The sequence below is a fragment of the Pan paniscus genome, chromosome 5, assembly GCF_029289425.2.
Source record: "Pan paniscus chromosome 5, NHGRI_mPanPan1-v2.0_pri, whole genome shotgun sequence".
Classification (NCBI taxonomy): Eukaryota; Metazoa; Chordata; class Mammalia; order Primates; family Hominidae; genus Pan; species Pan paniscus.
Window position 1 is genome coordinate 158,699,579 of NC_073254.2, and position 18,676 is coordinate 158,718,254.

Genomic DNA, 18,676 nt, shown 5'->3' on the forward strand with positions numbered 1-18,676 from the left:
TTTTATAAAGACAAGGTTTCGCCATGTTGCCCAGGCTGGTCTCGAACTCCTGAGCTCAAGGGATCCTCCTGCCTCAATTTCCCAAAGTGCTGGGATTACAGGTGTGAGCCTCAGTGTCCGGCCCTCTAAAGAAATTTAAAACCAGTGGGAGTTATTTGTTTTCAAGCTAGTTATGAAGCATTACATATATATTTAAAACAGTAATGAACCAAGCAAGGAAAAGATCAGAAGCAGTACTACATACACACTGCCATGTGCATGCATGTGTGTATACGTATATATATATATATAAGAATTTGGTATATTAAAAAATTTGGGATTTTAAATCAGTGGGAAGAGAATGAATTACTAAATAATCGGTGGTGAGATAACTAATCATATTTTCAAAAGCTGGGTCCTTATTGCATAATTTGTACCTAAATAGATTCCAGGTGGATTAAATATTTAAATTTTAAAAATCATAAAAATATTAGAAGGCTGGGCACAGTGGCTCATGCCTGTAATCCCAACACTTTGGGAGGGTGATGCATGAGGATGACTTGAGACTAGCCTGGGCAACATAGCAAGACCCTGTCTCTACAAAAAACGATTTAAAAAAATAGCCTGGTGTGGTGGTGGGTGCCTGAAATCCTAGCTACTCAGGAGGCAGAAGCAGGAAGATCACTTGAGCCTAGGAGCTTGAGGTTGCAGTGAGCCATGATCATCCCACTGCACTCCAGCCTGGGCGACAGAGCAAGATGCTGTCTCAAAAAAAAAATTAATTAATTAAATAAACATATATATGAAGAAAATGTAAAAGGAATGTTTATACAATCATGGGGTAGAGTAAGACTTTCTCAGCATTACACCAAAGATAGAAATAATAAGATTTTGATGAGCTTGGTTAATGTAGTAGATACCTTAAAAGGCAAATCCCCTCCAAAACGGAGTTAGCTCAGGAGACAAAAACTCTGCCCTATACCCAATCCATAGAACTGGATTCTTAGCAACTGTGTTAGAACGACATGATTCTACTCCACTAGCCCTTGATACTGGACCCAACCTGAAGCAATCAGATTTCCTTTACAGGGTATTTGGACTTGGAACAAAGAGCTCTGGTTCAGTCCAGCTGCTCTATTCAGTAGGAAACAGGTAAACACAAAAGAGATGAAATGGTCGTTTTCCACCCATCTTGTACCTGTGAAGCAAAGAAAGCTGTATTGTCGAGAGATAAAAGTGAAGCAGATGCACAGAGAAATGCAGATGTGGAGAGAGCACATTATGGCATTTCAGGTACTTGACTTCAGTACCTGGCTGCATTGTTGTCCTTGGGTGTAAGGAGCTACATGTATCAATACATGCATTGGAAAGCTTTTGCGCGCCTCTCCTTTCTCACATCTGGTTGTGATGCAAATGATTCCACATAGACTTTTACTCTTTTTCTCTCTCGGTATCTCACCTCAGGAGTGGGCAGGCCGGGCGCGTTGGCTCACGCCTGTAATCCCAGCACTTTGGGAGACCGAGGCGGGCAGATCACCTGGGGTCAGGAGTTCCACACCAGCCTGGTCAACATGGCGAAACCCCATCTCTACTAAAAACACAAAAACTAGCCAGGCTTGGTGGTGGGTGCCTGTAGTCTCAGTTACTCAGGAGGCCGAGGCACGAGAATCGCCTGAATCCAGGAATCCAGAGGCAGAGACTGCAGTGAACCAAGATTGCGCCATTGCACTCCAAATTGGGTGACACAGCACGACTGAATCTCAAAAAAAAAAAAAAGAGAGAGAGAGTGGGTCACACTCTCTTGATTCCTGCCCATGGTCTTTAGTGGTGCCTTGGTGTAGGACAACGCAGGAGCCCACTGGGACTGACTGAGGCACCCAGAAGTGTTCACCACCAGTGGAGAGAATGCTTTCTCTTTTGTCCCTCAGATAGAGATCTGCAGGTGTCAGCAGAAATAAACACCAATCTCCTGCAACAGGGCCAACCCAATAATGCAGTCTAGCATTGCCTTTTTCTCCTTCCTGACTTCACTTTCCTTGGCCCCTCACTCCTGCTCCCTGGAATCGCATACCAAATCAAGCACCTGCATGCAGCCCTAGGCCCAGGCTCTGCTTTGGGGGAAACCCAGAAGAAGCAAGTGTGGCCACAGAAGTGGCCATAGAAAGAATGCCCTCGAGACAGGATTCTAAACCTGGATTACCCACTGGTCAGGCAGCAAAAAGAAATCCATCACTGGTAACAGGTGAGAGGGCTATACTCTCTGGTAGCTTCACAAAATGGCTTCCCTGATTGCCACTGTCTACATTTGATTGGAACGTGGTGGAGGCAGAAGGCAAAGAATACGTGGTATTCTAGCACTGGAAGAGGTTGCAACAGTCATCATAAAAATTATTTTTAAAATGAATTATAGAATGGCTTGGCTTTGGTTAGCTGCTTTTAAACTCTTGATAAAAGAAATCAACATACTCAGCCGGGTGCGGTGGCTCACGCCTATAATCCTAGCACTTTGGGAGGCCGAGGCAGGTGGATCACGAAGTCAGGAAATCAAGACTAGCCTGGCCAACATGGTGAAACCCCATCTCTACTAAAAATACAAAAATTAGCTGGAGATGGTGGTGCGCACCTGTAGTCCCAGCTACTCAGGAGGCTAAGGCAGGAGAATAGCTTGAACCCGGGAGGCAGAGGTTGCAGTGAGCCAAGATTGTGCCACTGCTGCACTCCAGCATGGGGACAGAGTGAGACTCTGTCTCAAAAAAAAAAAAAAAAAAAAAAAAAAAGAAATCAACATACTCATGTTATGTAGCTTCCCACTATAAAAATAAGAGTCCTCCATGGCAGTGGATACTCCGAGGCCTGGCATAGTGGTTCACACAGCACTTTGGGAGGCCAAGGCAGGCAGATCACCTGAGGTAAGGAGTTCGAGACCATCCTGGCCAACATGGCAAAACCCCATCTCTACTGAAAATACAAAAATTAGCCGGGCATGGTGGTGCTTGCCTGTAGTCACAGCTACTCGGGAGGTTGAGGCAGGAGAATCGCTTGAACCTGGGAGGCAGAGGTTGCAGTGAGCCGAGATCATGCCACTGTACTCCAGTCTGGGTGAAAAAACGAGACTCCATCTCAAATAATAATAATAATAATAATAATAAAAGACACTTCCAAATAAAAGACAGTCTTTTTGATAATTGGTGCTGGATAGCCATGTGAAAAAAACAAGCTTTGACCTCTACTTCACACGACACCCCCAAATTAATTCTAGATGGATCATGGACATAAATGTAGAGGGTAAAAAAATTAAGCTTCTAGGAGAAAACACAGATCCTATTTATGACCTTGGGATTAAATGGAACAGAGGGCACTAGCTGTAAGAGAAGGTTAAGTTGGACTTCATTAGGAACTTCTGTTCCTCAAAAGACACTACTGGGAGAGTTAAAAAGCAAGCCAAAAACTTGGAACATAGTTCAACACAATACTTAGATCTACAGTATAAAAAAATTCCTACAAATCACTAAGAAAAAAACCCCACATTGCCCAATTTTAAAAAACTGTACCCAAAACTCTTTTCACAATGAAGATAAACGAAGGGCAAAATGCATAGGAAAAGGCAATTAAGTCATTATTCATCAAGGAAACGCACAAACTATAATCTGATACTATTACACTCCCATGAGAATGACTTAAATTCAAAGGACTGTCAACACAAAGTAAGTACTCGATGATGTGGAGCATCTGGAACATTTTATGTTGTGGTGGGGGAGTTTAAGTCAGTACAACCAGTTTGGAAAACCGGCAGTTTTTATCTAAAATTATATGCACATGACTCAGCAAATTCTACTCCTGAAAAATTCTACTCCCAGAACAAATGAGCATTTATATACACCAGAAGTTGTATATAAGAATTTTCACCAACCTGGGCAACACGGTGAAACCCTGTCTCTACTAAAAAGTACAAAAAGTAGCCGAGTGTGGTGGCGAGCACCTGTAGTCCCGGTTACTCAGGAGGCTGAAGTGAGATAATTGCTTGAACCTGGGAGGCAGACGTTGCGATGAGCCGAGATCACGCCACTGCACTCTAGCCTGGTCGATAGAGTGAGACCCTGTCTCAGAAAAAGAAAAAAGAAGAATTTTCATAGTCGTTTTATCATAATAGCACAAACTGAAAATAGCCCAAATACCCATCGATAGGAGAAGAAATAAATAAGTCGTAATATACTGTGTAATGCTAAACAGCAACTAACGAGTACTGCTGCTTTGGGCCAGGCATAGTGGCTCATGCCTCTAATCCCAGCTCTTTGGGAGGCCGAGGTGAGTGGATCACTTGAGATCAGGAGTTCGAGACTAGCCTGGTCAACATGGTGAAACCCCGTCTCTACTAAAAATACAAAAATTAGCCGGGTATGGTGGCGCATGCCTGTCGTCCCAGCTACTCAGGAGCCTGATGCAGGAGAATCACTTGAACCCAGGAGGCGAAGGTTGCAGTGGGCCGAGATCGCACCACTGCACTCCAGCCTGAGTGACAAAGTGAGACTCTGTCTCAGAAAAAAAAAAAAGAACTACTGCTTTGCACAACATGCACGTATCTCCCAGACATCATGATCACAAGCCATGAATCCATTTAGGTAAGGTTAAATAGGGAAAATGAATTTCTGGTGAAAGAAGTAAAATAGTGATACCATTGTGGGGGAAATGCTGATTGTGGGAAGGCATGAAGAAGCCTTCTGAAATGCTAGAAATGGTCTGCAACTTGATTGAGCAGTAGTTACAAGGGTGTATAAGTATGTCATAAACATATATCAAGCTCTACGTTTAGATGTGTTTACTTTGCTGCATGTGAGTTATACTTTGGGGGAAAAACTAAATAAACAAAAAAAGCGGGGTAAATGAAAAGAAAACAATCCTCATTTCCTGTAGCTGTAGAGAAATATATGCTGAAAAATCAGGCCCAGGATTCAACGGTAAGAGCAGCAAAACTGCAAAGGAGACTGAAAGCACAGCCTCAAAAAGTCTATGCCGGGCTGGGCACGGTGGCTCATGCCTGTAATCTCAGCACTTTGGGAAGCCACGGCAGGCGGATCATGAGGTCAGGAGATCAAGACTATCCTGGCTAACACGGTGAAACCCCATCTCTAGTAAAAATACAAAAAAATTAGCCAGGTGTGGTGGCACGCACCTGTAGCCCCAGCTACTCAGGAGGCTGAGGCAGGAGAATTGCTTGAACTCGGGAGGCAGAGGTTGCAGTGAGCCAAGATCGTGCCACTGCACTCCAGCCTGGGTGAAAGAGCGAGACTCCATCTAAAAAAAAAAAAAAATTCTATGCCAAAGCTGAGGACTTGATAGGAAAAGTGATTTCCTGAAAGCTGGCATAGTGACATTTGGGTAGATAACCTCAGCATCTGGAACCCACAAATTCCCCCGAATCTTCTGCCAGAAGAAGCCGTACTCTCCTTCTTGCTAGAGAGGAAAATTCCACAATCCCTGGAAGCTTTGCAGAAACCTCACCTGAGTCAGGTGTCTTGGAGGACAATGCTTTTTTTCTGTCCAAGATCTGCCACCACATCCTTCACTGCCTTAGGAATAGCAAGGGTCTAGAGGGAAAATGCATTTCCTACTCTAGAAGGAAATGGCTTACACAATCAAAACAATTACAGGACCAAAATAAGAAGTACTAGCAAGAATGGATGAACATGTATGAGAGTGAATCTCAAGGGTATTGAACCAGGAGAGTGATGAGGGGATAAAATATAAATCTGTGCAGTGGCCAGGTGTGGTGGCTCACACCTGTAATCCAGCATTTTGGGAGGCTGAGGCAGGAGGATCATTTGATGTGAGGAGTTCGAGACTGGTCTGGTCAACATGGTGAAATTCTGTCTCTACTAAAAATACAAAAAAGAAAAAAATGAGCTGGGTGTGGTGGTGGGCACCTGTAATCCCAGCTCCTCAGGATGCTGAGGCATGAGAATCACTTGAACCTGGGAGGCAGAGGTTGTAGTGAGCTGAGATTGTGTTACTGCACTCCAGCCTAGCGACAGAGTGAGATTCCATCTCAAAAAAAAAAAAAAAAAAAAAACAGTGAAAAGCTTGTTGACACTGGAGCACTCTCCTATGACTTGGGGTTTAGCCTCCTGGAAAAAAAATATGGAGTCATACTTTTTTATTTTTCTTTTTATTTTTTTGAGACAGGGTCTCACCCTGTCACCCAGGCTGGAGTGCAGAGGCGTGATCATGGCTCACTTCAACCTCCATCTCCTGGGCTCAAGCCACCCTCCTGCCTCAGCCCCCCAAGTAGCTGGGACCACAGGAGTGTACCACCATACCCAGCTAAACATTTTCTTATTTTTTGTGGAGACGGGATCTTGCCATGTTGCACAAGCTGGTCTTGAACTCCTGGACTCAAGCAATCCTCCTGGAATTATAGGTGTGAGCCACTGCATCCCACCAGAGTTACTCTAATATGCTGCTCTTGATGCTTGGCCATGTTGATGTCCTATGTAAATGAGGTGGAGAAGCCAGAACTACTTTGGCAGAATATTGAGGAGGGAGTAATAAGGCACATGGCAGTGAAAATGTTAAAACAAAAACATATGTATTACACTTATTAAATATGATCAGAAAACCCACTATCTGATTATATTTCCCAGGAATCCCTGAAAGATATTTGCTTCACTAAAGCAGTAAGAAATGCACCAAGGAAGTTTGTACTGGGATCTTTCAGAAACTCAATGACACATTTCTTCTATACGTTGAAGAGATGCAGTCTTGAAACTGGCCTTCTAGTATCAATGGACATAATAAGATTCTGGAATGGCAGAGGCCAGGGAGTGGCACCTAACAGAGGCAATACGGACATCACTGCTATAATAGATAGCAAGGCTGGAATGGCGATCAGAGTGGCTTGACCTACAGACATCTGTGGTGATGGTTAATAGATCATGCTGTTCCTAGGAGCAAGACAGATGGATACCCAATCAATCAGGATGTTACTTATTCACCTTATAAAATAAAACACAAAACAATTGAAGAGAAGACTGACATCGGCTGCAAAGTGGAAAAATATTGTGGTCTCTCACCCAGTTTTTAGCCAGTTCATAGGTGACAGCCTGTGATCAAAGAGGAGTATATGTCTCCTTGAGGAAGGACCATCTAAAACCTGCTCAAGTATGTACGATAAACATTCCCCCAATTATTCCCCAAAAGCTCTTGCAGCCATTTACTAAAAAAACTGTACACTGGGGAAAGGCATTTTCCAGGCATTTTGAGGACTATTACATAACAGGGTCTGAACTGCCACCAAAACAAGCAAACATAAAATGCCATCATAGACCACTGGGTAGAGAAAGGACGTATGGAGGCCAGGTAATAAATGCAGTTCTGGCCCTAGTCCTCGTTACCGTGCGTATTAGTCCGTTTTCACGCTGCTGCTGAAGATGTACCCAAGACTGGGCAATTTACAAAAGAAAGAGATTTAATGACTTACAGTTCCACATGGCTGGGGAGGCCTCCCAATCATGGCGGAAGGCAAGAAGGAGCAAGTCACATTCCCCGTGGATGGCGGCAGGCAGAGAGAGAGACTGGGCAGGGAAACTCCCCCTTATAATACCGAAGAATCTCATGAGACTTATTCGCTATCACGAGAACAGCATGGGAAAGACCTGCCCCCGTGATTCAATTACCTCCCACCGAGTCCCTCCCACAACACGTGGGAATTCAAGATGAGATTTGGGTGGGGACACAGAGAAGCCATATCACTGTGAGTCCAAAAATTCTACAAAATAGAATCCTGAAGAATAGGAAATAACCTATTCTGTGGCTATATCCCCAGTTCTCATATGTGAAGTTTGAATGGACACACTTAACAGCTGGCCAAATTTTTACAGCCCCTGACCTATTGTCAAAAGTTATTGACCTATTACCAAAAGTTATTATGGTAAGAGTAGCTAGAAAATAACCCTGAAAAACGCCTCCTGCCACCAAAGTGCCAAGATAGCAAATCAGAAACACATCCCAAGAGGAATTCTGGGAATAAGCACAACTCAGATATTTAAAGGATGCAGACGTGTTGGTTTCCATCACATCCCTGTTTAATTTACCTATATGACTCCTGCAAATACCAGATAGATCATGATGGCTAATAGTGACATATTTTTTTCATTTTCATTTTAGCCACCCTCAGTCCCCCAACCAGGGTCCCCATCTTCCCTCCCCATCCCTGCTTAACCTCACTCAGAGCAGCCAAGCCCTCAGTCCCCAGCCCCAACTCTCAGCTTTCCTCCCTCATGACTTTGGGATCTGCATGGCTGTCCTTTCACACATCCCAGCAGCTTTTGATGCCAAGAACTCCATCACTGCTCCTTGATGCTTCTCCCTTTTCCACCGCTAGGACACCACCCTTACCTGGTTCACCTCCTACTTGGGCATCCAGAGTATTTGTCACTTTCTTGTGTTCTCTGCCATCTTTGAGATGTTAGGAGCCCCAGGGCTCAGTCTCAGGCCTTGTTCTCCACTGTGTTCTGGGAAGACGTCATCCTCTCTCCCAGCTTCAGTGCCTCCATCCCCCACCACACACTGATGCTTCCTGGACCATCTTTGTCTTTAGCCCATAAGATGCTTCTAGGTCCCTGCCCCCAGGGTCCAGCCCCCTCAGAGTGAACATGTCCCAAACCTCCCTTTGTACCTTCCCTGTGTATCTGCTCCTCCTAGTTGCCTAGACTTGAGCCCCATTCTCTACGGCCTGGACCATGCCCATCCTCCTTCGAGGCCTCCCCACCCTCAGTCTTCCCCTCTGGTCCAGCCCTCTCGCCAGCCCCTAAGGAATATTCCAGATACACAGATCTGTCTGACACCCTCCTTACTGGCACTTGGAGGTCTTCACAGTCCCACATTTTCCTTTCCCTAATCTCACCCATGCATGGGAGGCTTCGTGGGACACAGCACAGTTTTGCAAGGTTCAGCTCTAAGACCATCTCCTCCAAGGAGCCTTCCCTTTCTCCTCCCAGGTGAGTACCCCTCCCCACTTCCTCATTCCACCAGGTCCTGACCATACCCTCCTGGCAGTGTCTGTACCCCGCTCTGTCACTCCCACACCTCCTCTGATGCTTGGCCAGCCGTGTGGAACAGGTGGTAGGGACAGATGAATGAATGAATGAATGAATGAATGGAGTGAATGATGGAAAGTGGTCCGGAGGCAGGGGCTCAGAGCAAGGAGAGGGATAGACCAGTCTTCAGAGGAGCTCCCCTAGCCCTTGAAGTCCCTGCCGCCACCTGAAGTAATGGTGATATATTAAATTTAACCACCTGGTAGCTTCAACTGCAGTTGAGGGGCTGAATGTAGCATCTTGAATAAAAAAAATCAACACAAGCTCTAGCACATGGTGTATAGCTCTTGATCTTACAAACATGTTCTTTTCAATATCTCACTATAAAGATCAAAAAACTTTACTTTTACATGAGAAAGTCAGAAGTACATTTTACTATCTTGACCCAGGGTCAATAAACTCTTCGGCTTTCTTCATAATATGGTCCACAAAATTCTTGATGATCTCAATATTTTCTAGGAAATCAAGCGGGTCCACTATGATATCATACTACATTGACTTGGTGAATAAAAAGGGACAAGTTAGCCGGGCATGGTTGTGTGCACCTGTAATCTCAGCTACTTGGGAGGCTGAGGTGAGAGGTCACTTGAGCCTGGGAGACTGAGGCTGCAGTGAGCCACGATCGTGCTACAGCACTGCAGCCTGGGAGACAGAGCAAGACCCTGTCTCAAAAAAAAAAAAAAAAAAAAAGAAAGTGACAAGTACTCTGGATGCCCAAGTAGAACCCATGTATGCCAGAGGATGGCAGATAAATACTATAAAGGTTTTGGAGGTCCAATATTCTGAGAAGTCATGGATAGTCCTAAGGAACAGGAAAACTTGTTGCACCTTACACATCTACCACTAAGAAAGAGTCACAGAGCTTGGCAGGCCTGTTTAGATTTCGGCATATACTGAATTTGGGAATATTGTTCCAACCCATTTATTAAGTGATTCAGAAGGCTGCCAGCTTTGAGTGGGTCCAAAAGGAAGAGAAGACACATCAGCAGTTTTAGGCCACTTGGGTCATATGCTAACTGTGAATCGATGTTAGAGGCATCCTTGATATTTAATAATTTAAGCATATTGTAGGTTGCTGGCAAACTTTAATAGAAGAGTTACAATCCAGATTCTGACAGAATGTGATCCTTCCGGGGGCAGAGAAGGTGATGTTTGTCATTTGGAAAGCAACTTCAGCGTGCTACTAGGCCCTAAGAGAGACTAAGCTTCTGACATGGGACACCAAATGACTGTGTGACCAGAGCTACCCATCATGGATATAACAGCCATTAAACTATATATTCAGATGAGTGAAGCAGCAATTCCTTATAAAATGTAAATGGTGCACACAAAATAAAGTCCAGCACGTCCATGGACCACAAGCAAATTACATAAGCAGGTGACCCAAGCTCCATTGTCTCTTATTTCTTTTTCTTTTCTTTTTTTTTTTTTTTTTTAAACTGAGTTTCACTCTGTTGCCCAGGCCAGATCATGCAATGGTGCAATCTCGGCTCACTGCAACCTCTGCCTCCTGGGTTCAGGCGATTCTTCTGCCTCAGCCTCCTAAGTAGCTGGGATTATGGGAGCCCACCACCATGCCCAGCTAATTTTTGTATTTTTATTAGAGATGGGGTTTCACCATGTTGGCCAGGCTGGTCTCGAACTCCTGACCTCAGGTGATCCACCCGCCCCAGCCTCCCAAAGTGCTAGGATTACAGGCATGAGCCACCGCGCCCAGGCCCATGTCTCCTATTTCTACTGCAACAATGCCTCACTTTGCACCTATGACCAACTGATGGGGGAAGATATGACTTAGGCTTGGTTGTCAGATGGGTTCACTCAGGATATTGTTGTGAGCCACGAACGGACTGCTGGAACACACAACTCTACCCAAGAATGGTGCAAAAGGAGAGCAGTAAGGGAAAAATCCTTCCAGAGGCACAGCTATGTGTGCTAATGAAATTTAGCATTTTCTTTAATTATATAGGTAGACAATAAACCACAGTAATACTGACATTGTGATGAACAGAAATCATAAATATTTTCATTTTACATTATTACTTATGGCTATCACTATTTTGAAACTGTCATAGTGATGATATCTTGTTATTTAATTCATTAATAAGGTAAACATTTACTGTATATTAATATAAGTTGTTTCTTTTATAATTCTATATATTTTATCTTATGCCTTTAAGAATGTTATTTTGAGAGAGTTTTACTAAATAGTTATATTTAACAGAAAAGATCAATACAAGCTCTGGCACACAATGTATAACTTGATCTTCCAAACATTCTTTTTGGCCAGGCGTGGTGGCTCATGCCTGTTATCCCAGCACTTTGGGAGGCCGAGGCAGGTGGATCACCTGAGGTCGGGAGTTCAAGACCAGCCTGACCAACACGGTGAAACCCTGTCTCTACTAAAAAGAAAATACAAAGTTAGCCAGGAGTGGTGGTGTATGCCTGTAATCCCAGCTACTCAGGAGGCTAAGGCAGGAGAATCACTTGAACCTGGGAGGCGGAGGTTACAGTGAGCCAAGATCAAGCCACTGCACTCCAGCCTGAGCAACAAGAGTGAAACTGCATCTCAAAGAAACAAAAAACAAAAACAAAACCATGTTCTTTTTGATATCAATTATAAAGAGGGTTCACTAAGTGGTTAAGTTTAATATATCACCATTAGCCATCAAGATCCATCTGGTTTTTGCAGACTGCTAAAGGAGTCATAGCACAAACATAGTTGAGAACCCTGTCCCAAAGAAACTCACACAGAGGTGCCTAGGCATATGCAGGGATGTTTAGGCCAATGTTGTCTATCACTGACGGGAGTTGGTGGTAAACTATGTGTTCATCATTAGAATGAATAAGTTAAATGCTGAAGTTTATCCCACATTATGAAATACTATACATGTACATCTAAAACGTGAATTCATCTTAAAATGATACCATCGACTAAAAACAAAAAGAATACAGCAAGATCTATAGCACGGTGTACTTCATGACTATGTAAAACTTGCACATATAAAACACTATCTACATATATTTTATATGTATATATTTAAAAAATATATACATGTTCAAGGATATGTTATTAATGGCATCGCATTCTAGAGCAGGAGCCCAAGACTGGGAGTAGGTATAGGACAACAGAACTGGAAGAGGATATTGGAAAATACAAAAAAAAAAAAAAAATTATAACATATCAGCAGCGCCTTAAATGAAACAGTGATAATAGTGTGTCACAAACCAAGAAGTATGTGTAGTCCAACTCTCTGATCCAAGGCCAAACAAATAAACCAAAAAACTCTACCATGAACAGAATGCAAAGGCAATTCTTTTTTTTTTTTGAGACGGGGTCTCACTCCATTGCCCAGGCTAGAGTGCAGTGGCGAGATCACAGCTCACTGCAGCCTCAACCTTCTGGGGTTCAAGCGATCCTCCTGCCTCAGCCTCCCTCCCAAGTAGCTGGGATCACAGGTGCACACCACCACCTCCAGCTATTTTTTTTGTTTTTATTTAGTAGAGATGAGGACGCATTATGTTGCCCAGACTAATCTCAAACTCCTGGACTCAAGTGATCCTCCTGCCTCAGCCTCCCAAACTGCTTGGATTACAGGCATGAGCCACCACACCTGGCCACAAAGGCAAATTTAAAACTATGGAAAATATTTAAAAAACAAAAACAAAACAAACGGGCCAGGCCCGGTGGCTCAGACCTATAATTCCAGCACTTTGGGAAGCCGAGGCAGACAGATGGCTTGAGTTCACAAGTTTGAGACAAGCCTGGATGACGTAGGGAAACCTTGTCTCTACTAAAAATACAAAAATTAGCCAGGCGTGGTGGCACACACCTTTAGTCCCAGCTACTTGGGAGGCTGAAGCAGGAGGATCATTTGAGCCCAGGAGATTGAGGTTGCAGTAAGCTGAGATCACACCACTGCACTCCAGCCTGGATGACAGAGAGAAACCCTGTCTCAAAAAAAAAAAAAAGTGTCGGGGGGGACTATTATCTTTAATATACAAGATTTTATCAATTAATAAGAAAAATAAATATTTTAAAGTAAAAAACTCAAAGCAGGTAATTAATAAGACATGAATACCTGATAAGAAAATGTTTAGATGCACAGGTAAAAATAAAATATCAGGTATTATCAAGGGAGAGGAAAATCTAACCTCTTAAACACTGCTAGTGGGAAAAAAATGTGGTACAAACTTTCTGGAAGAGAATTTAGCATACATTAAAAATGCCATAAAAATCTGCTCTAAAAACCTACAAATCTTTGGCACAGCATTTTCAGGTCTAGAAATAGATCTTAAGGAAATTTTAAAAGTACACAGATATTTAGTTACAAGGATGTTATGGTGAAATTGTTTCTCACAACTTAAATGTGGGGCAAAAGTGATTAGATATTGGCAAAGGAAATTGTGACATATTCGTATAAAACAGGATAGTATCACTGAAGTAGTATAATAAGATGGGAATGTGTTTAAAATATAGCAAAGTGGGCCAGGCATGATGGCTCACGCCTGTAATCCTAGCACTTTGGGAGGCCAAGGTGGGCGGATCACAAGGTCAGGAGACTGAGACCATCCTGGCTAACATGGTGAAACCCTGTCTCTACTAAAAATACAAAAAAGTAGCCGGGTGTGGTGGCGGGCACCTGTAGTCCCAGCTACTCAGGAGGCTGAGGCAGAATAGTGTGAACCCAGGAGGCGGAGCTTGCAGTGAGCTGAGATAGCACCACTGCACTCCAGCCTGGGCGACAGGGTGAGACTCTGCCTCAAAAAAAAAATAAATAAATAAATAATAAAAAATAAAAATAAAAAATATAGCAAAGTGGAAAACAAAATTTACAAAGTATGACTCATTTTGTGATTTAACACTTTAATAGCATTTTTCTTTTCTTTTCTTTTTCTTTTTTGAGACTGAGCCTCGCTTTGTTGCCTAGGCTGGAGTCCAGTGACGCGACCACAGCTAACAGCAGCCTCCACCTCCCTGGTTCAAGCAATCCTACCACTTCAGCTTCCTGAGTAGCTGGGACTACAGGTGCATACCACCACACCCGGATAATTTTTGTATTTTTTGTAGAGAAGAGGTTTCCTTATGTTGCCCAGGCTGGTCTCAAATTCCTGGGCTCAAGCGATCCATCCACCTTGGTCTCCCAAAGTACTGGGATTACAGGTGTGAGCCAGTGAGCCACCATTCCCAGCCCTTTCCTAGCATTTTTAATCATAAAAGTTTCACATTCATTTAAAAAATCTGGATAAGAAAGGTCAAAGAACACAAAAGTCACCCACAATTTCACCAACCAGATAAATAATGTATTTTATATAAATGAGAATCTAATGTTAACAAATGGAATAAAACATACTCTTTGGGAACCCAAATGTCAAATTTAATTTCTAATCCAAATGTTCACAAAGGAGTAGTTTTTGAAAAGAGCAAATTATGCAGAAAAGCATAGAGATGTAAGGTGGGTAAATTTTCCAAATTCTGATCAGGAAACAAATCTGACTAGAAAGAGGTGGGAACAAGAGCCACCTATGCTGAACATTTGTTGACCTTTTACTAAACACTACAAGGCCTGAGGCATAAAATTTTGATAACATTTATGATAAACTGCTAGGAGAGCACAAGTTAAAATTCAAAGCTGGGGTTCTGAAGACAGGCTGCCTGGGGATGAATCACTGCTCCACTACTCACAAGCTCTATGTGACTGGGCAATTTAATCTGTCTCTCAGGTTCCTCAGAATGGGGATGATACAACCCTACCTTTTGGGATGTAATGCACATCAAGCACTCTGAACCATACTTGGTTCTTAATAAGCATGCAGTAAATGTTAGATATGGGCCTTGCAAACATCAGTGCAGCAATGGCACCACATCCTTAAAGAGCAATCTGAAGCCCTGCACATCAATGTGGATTGAATAAAGGACAGAATGAAGCTGCACACATGCCACATGCCTTTCCTTCAGCTTTGGTTCAGCAGTCTTGTGTAATACAAGTACAAATCCTTATGGCTACTATTAGAACCATTAGAACTGAGAATGACTGCCCTCCTGGGTAGCTTGTGTGTGCAGACATAACATTTAAAAATCAGTATACAATCAAACTCTTAAGGGGTTAACACTCACCTCTCCTTCCGGATTCTTAGAATCAGATTGCAACATTTGTTATGCTCAGTACACTGTTAGGATATTGGCCTATAAAGATATGTAAGGCTTGGTATCCATCTTCTCAGAATTTAAAATCACTTAAGAGGATAATGTCAAAATACCTAAGATAACTAGGTGATTCTAGTATATTAGTTTTCTATTGCTTCTGTTAACAAAATAACCACAAATTTAGTGACTTAAACAAAATACACTTATTATCTTATAGTTTGGGAGGTTAGGAGTCTGAAATGAAACTCACTGGGTAAAAATCAAGGAAGCAGCAGGGCTGAATATGTTCTGGAGGCTTGGAAGGTATCTGTTTCCTTGCCTCTTTTTTTTTTTTTTTTTTTTTTGAGATGGAGTTTCACTCTTGGCACCCAGGCTGGAGTGCAATGGCACGATCTCAGCTCACTGCAACCCCTGCCTCCAAGGTTCAAGTGATTCTCCTGCCTCAGCCTCCAAAGTAGCTGAGATTACAGGCACATGCCACCATGCCCAGTGAATTTTTGTATTTTTAGTAGAGATGGGGTTTCACCACATTGGCCAGGCTGGTCTTGAACTCCTGACCTCAGGCGATCCTGCCCGCCTCTGCCTCCCGAAGTGCTGGGATTACAGGCGTGAGCCACCGCGCCCAGCCTTTCCTTGCCTTTTGCAGCTTCTACAGGCCACCCACATTCCTTGGCTTGTGGCCCCCTTCAAAGCCAGCAATGTTGTGCTGAGTGCCCCCCATGCTGCATCTTTCTGATTCTGTCTTCTGCCTCCCTCTTAAGTTTTAAGAACTCTTGTGACTACATTAGGGAGCTTGGATAATTCAGGATAATCTCCCTACCTTAAGATCAGCTGATTAGCAACTCTGGCTTGATCTGCAACCTTAATTTCTCTTTACCATGTAAGCTAACATATGCACAGGTTCTGGGAAACAGGAGGTGGACATCTTTGGGGACTGCTATAGACTGAATGTTTCTATCCCCCAAAATCCATATATTTATCAAAACCTAACCCCCCAATGTGATGGTATTAGGAGGTGGAGCCTTTGGGAGGTGATTAGGTCATGAGGGCAAAGCTCTCATGAATGGGATAAAAAGGGAGCCAGAGAGCTCCCTTGTTCCTTCTGTCATATGAGGACACAGTAAGAAGATGCCTATGAAACAGAAGGTGTGCACTCATCACTGGCTGAATCTGCCAGTGCCTTGATGTTGGACTTCCCAGCTTCCAGAACCGCAAGAAAGAAATTTCTGTTTACAATCCACTCAGTCTATACTATTTTTGTTATGACAGCCCAAATAAACTATGATCAGCCATCACTCTGCATACCTCACCTAGTAAATTACAAAGACCAAGTAAGATAAATAAACGGTACACGAAGATTCCACGGAGTTTAATGTCACTGCAGCTGAGGATGGTCAGGAAAGGCTGAAAGAAAAAGGTAGATTTACTCTGGCCGTTAAAGGAGAGATTCAGTTTTAAAAGTTGAACACGGGGGGAGAAGGAGTATTCGGGTGAGAGAAGGGGTAAGGACAACGCCTGGAAAATGTAAGGCGTGCAGTGGGGACAAAGAGTAGAATATTTTGGCTGAAGAATAGGTTCACAAAAGAAGGAAGAAGTGTGAACGGGAGCCAGAATAAGAAGGGCTGGGGAGTTTGATCTCTATTCTTTTTCAAAACTAACTGACCCCAGAATGGTTTGAAACTTTATAATGTATTTATTGGAAGACCATTAGAAATTAAAAGCTTTGGCCGGGTGTGGTGGCTCACGCCTGTAATCCCAGCACTTTGAGAGGCTGAGGCGGGTGGATCACGAGGTCAGGAGATTGAGACCATCCTGGCTAACACAGTGAAACCCCATCTCTACTAAAAATACAAAAATTACCTGGGCATGGTGGTGCGCGCCTGTCGTCCCAGCTACTCAGGAGGTTGAAGCAGGAGAATCGCTTAAATCCGGGAGGCAGAGGTTGCAGTGAGCTGAGATTGCACCACTGCACTCCAGCCTGGGTGACAGAGTGAGATTCCATCTCAGAAAAAAAAAAAAAAGGAAATTAAAAGCTTTTGAATATAACATCTTGATGAAACACCATCAGAAGATCAATAGATACGGTGCCTGCCTGGATTAAAGCAAGCAGCCAAAAATGTCCCCTCAGATAAATGATCAAAATTTGTTTTTTCTCCAGTTTTAACACACCTAACCCACAGAAAAATCAAAACACTTTAGTAAGAACAAATTAAAGATAATGCTAAATCTCACCCATTTCACACTTTTATTATACAAAACAACATGCAAAAACATTTTTATATGAGGAGGGGATCTCTTTCCCCATAATGTGACCACCTGATATTAACAGTAATGTTGAGGGTCAGGTTCTTATATCAGGCACTACCTCAGGTCTACTCCTTCATTTTGCTTTCACTACTGTATAGTATAAAAATTGCATTTCACAAGGTTCATTGTAGCAAAGGGAAAAAGCAAAAAGCATATTTTGCAATATTTAAGTACTTTTGAAATAGGCTGTTCCAAAAATTACTGTAATATTTTCAATAGCTCATTTCCAGAATGTTAATTTGAGTTTATATTACTTTTTTTTAAAAAAATGTATTGTGTATAATAGTAAACAAAACAGACAAACAAAAAACCCTAAATGTCTAATTGTACAAAAAGGAAAAGCGTAAACAGCAAGTTTCCCTTTCTCCTACCCCTGAGCTATAATATCTTAGTTCACCTCCCCAGAGACCTGCTGCTCTCTGTGTCTCAGGTGTCCTTGCAGAGAGACTATCTTTACACTCAAATGGGAGCACACACCATAAACACCACTCTGGGCCTTGTTTCTGTCACTTTCTTCCCAGCTCTTTATAAACTACTGGTGCCATTGTTCAGCTTCACTTTAAAGTATTCAGAGCTCTGCATTTGGATTCAGGCACAATGTAAGAAACCCAAGAAGGATTTTCTTTGAAAATTGGCTTCTTTCAGCCACAAATTCATGGGGAATGAGTGTGGCTACAAAAGTTTAATTTATAATAGAAATAGAATAACATCATAAACGTGTGGTAGAAGGAAGAGGAAAACACTACTGCCACCAAATCAGGAAAAAAGAACTAGTGAGTTAAAACAATCTAATCAAGTTTGAAGCTTATGCCCAGATAACAGATTCCACAGAAGGAGGTGCTTAAAAGGAGGGGTACAAACAAGCCATCTTAACATTCTTCTATGAAGAACAGTGAAAGTATTCAGCAGGGACTCTCTTTCTGTAACGGCCTAAGTCTTTTTTTTTTTTTTTTTTTTTTCTGAGACGGAGTCTCACTCTGTCACCCAGGCTGGAGTGCAGTGGCGTGATCTCGGCTCATTGCAGCCTCCACCTCCCAGGTTCAAGCAATTCTCCCGCCTCAGCCTCCTGAGTAGCTGGGATTACAGGTGCCTGCCACCACACCTGGCTAATTTTTGTATTTTTAGTAGAGATGGAGTTTGACCATGTTGGCCA

The 18,676-nt window shown here is 42.9% G+C and overlaps 1 long non-coding RNA gene across 1 annotated transcript in view; it reads right to left on the bottom strand.

Moving 5' to 3' along the window:
- The window catches only part of LOC129398056 (uncharacterized), a 47,943-nt gene that overhangs the window by 7,640 nt on the left and 21,627 nt on the right, over window positions 1-18,676 (bottom strand). The window contains exons 4-5 of the long non-coding RNA XR_008625790.2: window positions 17,077-17,218; window positions 3,890-4,076 (exon numbers count right to left, since the gene is read on the bottom strand). This is a non-coding gene — a long non-coding RNA (uncharacterized LOC129398056). The remainder of the gene's footprint in view (window positions 1-3,889; window positions 4,077-17,076; window positions 17,219-18,676) is intronic.